General features: G+C 32.0%; 1 long non-coding RNA gene across 6 annotated transcripts; it reads right to left on the reverse strand.

The window, feature by feature from the left end:
* Window positions 1–649: 649 nt before the first annotated feature.
* LOC123913606 lies at window positions 650–6,718 on the reverse strand. Of its 6 annotated transcripts, none has more exons than XR_006811660.1 (6): window positions 5,632–6,718; window positions 3,783–3,966; window positions 3,602–3,687; window positions 3,330–3,388; window positions 2,753–3,232; window positions 1,165–1,885 (listed from the first exon to the last, which is right to left on the reverse strand). It is a non-coding gene; the product is annotated as an uncharacterized LOC123913606 (long non-coding RNA). The 6 variants fall into 6 exon arrangements; XR_006811661.1 differs by having other exon boundaries at window positions 1,169–1,576; XR_006811658.1 differs by having other exon boundaries at window positions 650–2,865; window positions 3,171–3,232; window positions 3,330–3,687.
* Between the last annotated feature and the right edge of the window lie 2,490 nt (window positions 6,719–9,208).

Here is a 9,208-nt window from a genome sequence, read left to right on the forward strand (position 1 = left end):
ATATATAATTAAAAATCAGTAAATTACCCTTAAAAAAATTAACGATTGAGAACAATGTCAATGGACGATTGAGAGGGAGCAAACAAAGACGAAGGATGTTAACACGAGCGTGATGATTTGTGTTATGATTTCTTAGGGTTTCATGAATTGGGAACCAGCGTTTGCTTTTCTGACTCTTTTTGAGTAATAAGTAACTAGTATCCGGACCCGTGCCAAGCACGGGTAAAAATATATTTATAAAAGAGTTAAAGAAATTTTTTATCTCTATAAAAATAAAAATTATTTTTAGATACGGACTTACATGATATGTATATTAATTAATTATCAATTATTCAAGATATCTTGTTAATCTTGTTAATAATATATATGCTCTAAAAATAATACTAAATGATCGATGATTAATCACTGCAAGATTATATTTTCTTCTATGGTTTAAAAATATTGATCAGTTATAAAATAGTATTACTATATAAGAAGAATGCTTATTCAAACTAAACATAAATACACTTGATATATATTCAATGAAAATACTATATAATTGAAATTATGGTTTTAAATTGAAGTTGCGGATGCGGTAGTTACAATTGTGGTCATTGCCGTTGTTATGGCGCGCAAAGTAAAACAAATATCTTCTCAACAAATGCACAAATTACTAAGCAGTATGAAATAATTTTATATTTCCACAAATTACTCTAAGTAGCACCAGTGTGATAATACACTATTTCCTCACCATATATAGCACAATTTTAGTTTACTTCGTAAATACTAATTGAAAGGTGCTAGAAATACAAAATTGAGAAACCGTTAAATGTAAATTTTTTTATTAGATCTAAAGTTGATTGAAATTTGAGTACTAAATTTTGAATTTTTGTGAGAAAATTTGAACAAATATAGTTGAAATCGTCTGATGCAGTTCTTGATGTGGCCGCACACAGGATTGAAAATCACGCTGCAATTGCAGTGCGATGCAGCTGTAAAGGCTACCATCAGCAATATTGCGGCACAATTGCGGACGTGGACCACAATTTGAATCCATGGTCTGAATGGTTATTGCCCTTTTTTATCGTGGTTGTTGGTTGAATAGCAACATCACTGCAGAAAAAATATGTTCCGAAAGTCCCGTAAAATAACGAATATGAAAATGAATAAAGAATGAGATATAAAAAAAACATAAAGTAATGGTACTCAATAGAGTTAATGGCCTTTTAAGCATAATTAAACTGGAAAAAGGAAAAAACAAAGAAAGAAAAAGGTAAAGTAATGGTACTCAAATATTCAGATTTACACCACCTTCAAGTTTGCAAGTCGATAGTGGATAAAAGAAAGAAAAAAAAAATATGGATTTTTATCAACACAACAGGGGCATATCCTATAAATTAATAAGAATATATTTCAGATGTCATTTCTTTAAATTGTGTAGAGATCCTTATGCAAATATTAATTGGAATTAATGAGTGAAAGAGAGTGCATCACTTGAACTTTGCAAGAGAGTAAACTGATCAGACCCAATCATCTGTAAATGGGTCATAGTAATCAATCTATATACTAACACCTGTTGGATATCCTCACCATGAAACTACAACATCAAAGCATATAATGAGAACTTAATATGTTAAAAGAAAATAGAACTTAATAAAAATGTCTTTTGAAGTTTGGAAAATATCATAGGCAGTCCTCAGCATTAAACTTAAGATATAATAACAGGAAAATTTGAAATTGAGTTATGGACAAAATATGAGCAAATTCTTCAAAACGGAAAAAAGAAGAGCCACATCAGACAATGAATAGCATTATCATTTGAAATATCATACCTTTGAATCTTCCATATCAGTTCATAGCTATTAATATGCATGCGTGAATTAATATAACTTTGTGTACTTGTTCTCTGCTTCATTCATTTGCAGTGACACATTGCCACATGAGTTAATATTAATAAGATATTCGTTCAAAGACAAACATCCACAATTTGGGGGTTAAGCATATAAGGAAACCCCGAAGGAAACATGTAGATCGATGACATACAACATTTTAGATAGGGATAATAAAATGGAATTTGCATAAATACATCTAAAGATTATCTAATGTAAACTGATGTAAACTATTTGATGTAAACTGAATGCATTGAAAAGCAGGGGAATGAGAATTGAGCTTAGACACATAAAAATAGTGGTTGAAACTTGAAAGACTAAAGATTCGTCCTAGCATTAACTAATTTCTTCAACATTTTACCCCTTCGTTCCATTTTTCATAAGGTGTACATGAGATGATATGAATGTTTCTTAAGATAACAGGCATAAAACAATGACTCATATTCTAACAGAATTTTTTTCTAGATTCTTATCTAAGGTGACTAAGTTGGTGACTCATTCCTTTTGCGGACCTCAGAGTCTTCCATATCAAGTTTGTAACTTCTTATGTCATTACACTATCATGCAATCAACCAATTGATTTCATATTGAGATAAAAAACAACACCTAGTGTAGTCTTCTTCATTTATGAACCATATGCATATAATTTGATCAAAAGTAATAAAGAACCATAAATGCAAATATAATAACATCAAAACAGAATGCAGAATAAAAAATACTTGAAATCAAAACAAAAGGTAAAAAAGAAAAATTGAAGAGTATATCCAATATAAAACTAAACAAAGATCATTATTTGTGGCTTCCTCATTCACAATCAAATTAACATTCCATTTATAGAACCATAAAACATAGTAAATATAAAAGAGGAAGAAACTACTATTTACCAAGTGGTCAACACTCTCAAGTTATCAAAGGTAGATCCTATGGGGATCATGCAACAATGGATTCAACGAATATTTACTCATATATCTTTTATACTTGATAAATGAAGCCAAATCTGCCACAAAAGATAAAACTTAAAGTATGAAAGAAATGAAAAATAATAGAGGCTAGTATATATTCCCATTTGTCAGATGGAATCCTATTTTCCATTTGTATTTCATAACAAAATGTGGTGTAATCCTACTAAATATATTACCGACAAACCTATACTAATGACCATGTCAATATGATGTGATTTTCAGAGATATGTCAATCATAACCAAATCATTTATCCGCATAAACATACCAATAATTATTTTTGCAAATGTTGTGTATTGCAATCCAAAGAAACTTGGACAAAAGAATATGATGCAAACATACCTTTTCATACTCTTTTCCTTCGTAGCAATGGTAAACTATATAAATAAGCTTTAACTCGATTCCTGTAAAAAGATAAATCGAAACTACAGTGGCAAGAAGCAAGCAAAAAAGTTGCAGTAAAAGCAAAATGAAAACAAAAAGATTGTCCCTCGTTTGTACCGTCTGACAGGGCGAGGACCATGAAACTTGGAAAAATTAATGACTTGAAGACAGAGATGCTGCAAAGTGGACATAGGCCAGAGAAGGGCAAATATCATCATATTATGAGAGAAGGACGCAGCTAGATTTTTCACTCTAATGATATTATCATATTATTAAGTCCTCTATCAACTTCAAAATCAAGTTATCAGTGACTTCCTATGATGAAAAATAAAACATCAGGAAAGAAGAAATGATGATAAAAAAACCATTAATTATTTTACTTCAAAAACCTGAGTGTGAACTTTAGCAAGCTTTTTAATCTCCTCAGCATGACCAACACATTATTGCATATGCTCTTTCAATTTAGGTTTATTTCCTGAACAACAAATAAATCAAAATGATGAATGTCAACACAACCAAATAGAACGAAAAAAAGAAGGAAAAAAAAACATTGTAAGATGTGCTAAATACCCAAGGATAGGCTGAAGCTGCACATTCCTTCGATCATGTTCAAGTTACTGTGTAGGTTGAAGGAGTGATGCCGCTGACGATGGATTGAGGAATGAATGGTTTGTTGCCATTACTTGTTTTTTACATAACAAAAACATATCGCACTCCACTGCCCATTATCCACAGCCTCACAAATGAGATGTACCTAAAATAATATAAGCATGTCATTAATACATTAGCAATATTGACATTAGTTGATCAGAGTAATTATTACTACTACTACTATTATTTCTCTATTCTAAAATTATTAGTATTGAAAACTTGCAATATAAAACTACTTTAAATCATTTTGACTCAGCTCATAGCATTCAAACCTCAACTACACTCTGCTTTGTGTGGTCTGTAAAATGCTTAAATGGATGTGGCTTAAACTTACCATGAATTACATGTATAATGTATAAGGCGGCCAGCAGCATCACAATGTTAAAAAATATAATTATAATCTAGTCACATTTTGCTTGAACCTAAGGTTTGGCTTAAACATGATCAATACTCTCATCAATGTATCTACTAACAAAATAATGATGTTTGAACTAAGTACTATTGACATCATATTCTTTTTTGGAAGACTGGAAATTGCCCCAATTATTTTCATTGTGTTGAAAACCTTCTAATATGGACAAACATATAAAAGGCAATGTCTTTTAACTTATAAGTAGAAGTTTCACATCTAGCATAACAATCAATAGCTCATAAAGTAGCCTCCAAGCCAATAAAAATAATGCAAAAGTTATCGAGTCCAACCCCTATGTTTTAGCGGGCTTAGCAGGCCGGCCCATACGGGCTAGTCCATTTTGACAGCTCTAGAAATATCACACAATACATAGAATAAGCTAACTATGCAAGGTTAATTTGAAGTCTACACTATCAATAGGTAGATATTTGTTCCTACAGCTCAAGAGTCATGATCATATCATATCATGTTTGTGTAAAACTCAAGACCTATTTAACAATGATATACAAAGGAGAATGTACTTGGTTAACTTTATGTTCAATTCATACTTTAAACATCAAATTTTTACTTTAAACTGCAATTACGACTTTAAAGTTATTAGCTAATAATGCCTAATACTAAAGTTTCACATTGGAATTGTTTTCCACTACACACATATTTATTTCTTAGTACCACATCTCTTTCTTTCACATTGGAATTATCATGCATCATGGGAGGAATAAGTTAATGTGTAGCAGGGCATTGATCTAACGACTTGTTATGTATGTAACTTCAAGATTCATACATCCACCTAATAATGAGATTCAATCATAATCAAGTGGAAAAATAGAAACAAAAAACAGGATAAACTACCATTCAATCATTTACCGCCATGAGTAACAACTCCTTTTATTTTAGTGTCCCTTGAAATTGAAGTAGAAGTGCTGAAGTCTTATATGGCCATGTTTGGTGTTGAAACTAATGTTAAGACTTGGTCAAGTTTTCAATACTAAAACTTAGCTACTTGTAATTCTATTAAAATGAAGTTAAATGTGTCATTCCTTTCATATGCTACTTATATGCTGCCACTACAACTATTAACAATTATATGTTCCTAAACTTCCTATTCACCTTGTTTCAAAAAAAAAAACTTCCTATTCACCTATCATCTTAAATGGGAAATAGAGTCGATGCAGTTGAAAATTCACTTTATAAAAAACTTGCAAGAACAATTGTACTATTACAATGGAGTTACAAACATATCATAAATAGCTTAGAGCATCCAAAGCCAAAAAGTGTATTTCCCTCTTGATACCCCCATTTCTGCATTTGAACTATCATGTCATGGAAATAATATACACCCTCACTTTCAATTACCTGAATCACAAAATGGATACAGAATTAGACCAATCAATTTGTCATCCATCAGCAATGCAGTTCACACAACTCAGTTTAAATCAAGAATACCAAGTCAGGATCTAAAACATCAATTGCATAGAGTCCATGCCTATCTTCAGGAACCACAATTGTTGATTTTGGATCCATTGTTACAGTGTTTCCTGGTTGCAATAAACATTATCAAAGACGTCATAATTACCGAACTGCGAGTGAGTTTCTTGTAACAACTATTCAGATAAATTAATAAACTAAACAAAGAAAGAAATAAACTGAGCCGATACGCAAGCTCGGATACAGCACAAGCATTAAGAGCGTAACAATTAATTATCCAACCATTTTATCAATATTAACACGCAATTTGATTAAAACATGCATACACATCTTAATTATACTTAGAGCGAAGAGACTAATTATGAATTAATTATTGTATAACAGTGTTCTGTCCAGAAATTAGGAAAAGCATGTTAAAGAGAAACTAAACCACATTATGCAGAGAAAATTTTTCTAACTCTAACATGACAACATTGTCAATTAAAATTTTATAACTCGATATAACAACATCATCAATCAAAAATTTCTAACTCAACATGACAACACAATAAGAAGGATTGAGTATATCTATTATCTGTATTTATTCGATCAATCAATCAAATAAACAAATCAAAATCATAGAGAAGAGAGAGTGGAGACAAAAGGGAGAAGGAGATAGAGAAAATTTTTGTGGTGGTGGCGGAGACTGGCTTTTCTGGTGATTTTGATTTGATACGCCGAGCAGAGAGACACACACACACACAGAGAGAGAGAGAGAGAGAGAGAGAGAGAGAGAGAGGTGGTGTGGTCGAGCAAAGAGAGAGAAAAGGTAGCGGCGGGTGTGAGAGGCGAGTGGTGTGGTGCCAGTGGTGGTCGAAGCTTTTCGGGTGAGGGCGAGGCGTATTGTGGCGTTGCAATGTGAAGAATGGCGAGAGAAGGAGTGAGAAAGCAGAATAGTAGGGTTTTTGTAAACTTCTTGAGTCAAATTGAAAGAACAAATTGAAACTAAATGACTTTTATTTTAGCGTTAAATTTTGCACCGAAAATAAGGGGGAAAAGATTGGACTTTTAATAAGGAGAAAATGAAATAATGACATTAATGATCAAATGAACGAGAGAATAGAGTTGCTGAGAGGCCAACATTTTTGAAGAAAGAGAAAGAGGAATAAGTCTGGCTTTATTCATATTATAGATTATAGATTATAGATTTACTGAATTATAGTTATATAATAATAATGTATAGAGGGTTATTTTAGTTATTATTATATAGGGGTTTTCTAACTTAGACCCTAGTTAGGTCTAAGTTAGCAAGGTGCACCTTTTCAATTGGACCAAAATACTCATTCTTTTTAATTAATTAACCAAAATACCCATCAATGGATGCGGATCCAGTGTCGCGTGCGTACCGAAGGACCATGGTTAAAGACCGTTGATTTCCATCAGACAGCCAAGATCTGATCTCATCAAGACTGTCTGATCAATCCGACAGCCCAGATCATCCTGATCCATCAGATTCCAGCGCGTGCGCCACACTGGATTACACCCTGGAGAGAGAAAAATTTGCTTTTTAAAAGTATGACACGTGTCACACAATGGTTGGCTGGACGTGATTTTTGTTCATTTAATACTTTGAACTCAATTATTTCGTTGTAAATTAATTTTTTTTTTTTTATACCAAAATTCATAATATTTTTTTTCTACAAATAGAGACTTGGTTCGTTTGATTTGGACACCGAAAAAAAATGCAATTTTTCACTACCTTAATCTCATTTTTTGTCTACTAAATACGTTACTTGTGTGTTGTAATTTAACACGCACCACTCAACCAACTCACTGAAACCATTATACCAGGAAAATAGTAGATAATATTCTGGAACTTTTGGTATATTTTATGAAATTTTTGGAGACCTGAAACTATTTTTAGTTAATTAAATGAGATAAAACGGTAATTAAAAACTAATGTTTGCTTCTGAAACCATTTTACTGGTAGAATGGTTGCACATAGTTGTATTCTGAAACCATTTTACTGGTAGAATGGTTTCAATGAGTAATTTATTAATTGTGTTTGCTTCTGAAACCATTTATCTGGTACAATGGTTTCAGAGAGTTGTAATCTGAAACCATTTTGCTGGTAGAATGGTTTCAGTAAGTTGATTATTAGTTCTTTGCTTCTGAAACCATTTAGCTTGTAGAATGGTTGCACATAGTTGTATTCTGAAACCATTTTACTGGTAGAATGGTTTCAGTGAGTAATTTATTAATTGTGTTTGCTTCTGAAACCATTTATCTGGTACAATGGTTTCAGAGAGTTGTAATCTGAAACCATTTTGCTGGTAGAATGGTTTCAGTGAGTTGATGTAAGGTAGTGAAAAATGAGATTAAGGTAGTGAAAAATTGCGTTTTTTTTCTGTGTCCAAATCAAACGAACCAAGTCTCTATTTGTAGAGAAAAAAAAATTATGAATTTTGGTATAAAAAAAAAAATTAATTTACAACGAAATAATTGAGTTCAAAGTATTAAATGGAAAAAAATCACGCCCAGCCGATCAGACAGCGACACGTGTCCTGCTTTTAAAAAGTAGATTCTTCTCTCTCCAGGGTGTAATCCAGTGTGGTGCACGCGCTGGAATCTGATGGATTCGGATGATCTGGGCTGTCTGATTGATCAGACAATCTTGATGAGATCAGATCGTGGCTGTCTGATGGAAATCAACGGTTTGTAACCATGGTCCTGCGGTACGCGCGCGACACTGGATCCACGTCCATTGATGGTAATTTGGTTAATTAATTAAAAAGAATAGGTATTTTTGTCCAACTGAAAAGGTGCACCTTGCTAACTTAGACCCAACTGGGTCTAAGTTAGCAGCCCCCTATTATATAATATAAAGAGGATTATTTTATTGTTTTTTAATTATAATTAATTATTTTAATACTTTAAAAAAAAAATATTTTTTAAAAAATTAATGACATGAAAATGTTTTGTCAACATGGAAACTGCCACATCATTAATGAGCGTGACACATCCGCAAAAAATTGACCAAATTGAGTTGGGGGACTAAAATTCATAAAAATCTAGAATAGGGGTATCAAAAAGTTAGTTTTTAAAATAGGGGATCAAAAGTTCGAGTTTTTCAAAATAGGGGATCAAAAAGTTGATTTTTAAAATAGAGGGATCAAAAGTTCAAATTTTTCAAAATAGGGGATCAAAAGTACATTAAAGCCAAAAAATAATAAAATAAAAAGAAAGTAACCTGCGACTTCTCTTGTTTGTCGGAATCAAATAGTACCAGTACTAGTAGCAGTAGTTTAGCATTACGTACGGTAGTATGCGTCTTTTTTGCTCTACACCAGTACTTTTTATCATCCGTACATACATAAAATGATGAAATACGGGTAGATTAAAATTTAAACTATCATCTCTCAAATAATGCTTTTAGCATTTAGCTAAATGATAATATATTCTTCGTATTACAATCTCGTCTATTTTATAATCAAGGGAGATTCAAATAACAAATATTCAGATCTTT

Source organism: Trifolium pratense, linkage group LG3 (assembly GCF_020283565.1).
Source record: "Trifolium pratense cultivar HEN17-A07 linkage group LG3, ARS_RC_1.1, whole genome shotgun sequence".
Classification (NCBI taxonomy): Eukaryota; Viridiplantae; Streptophyta; class Magnoliopsida; order Fabales; family Fabaceae; genus Trifolium; species Trifolium pratense.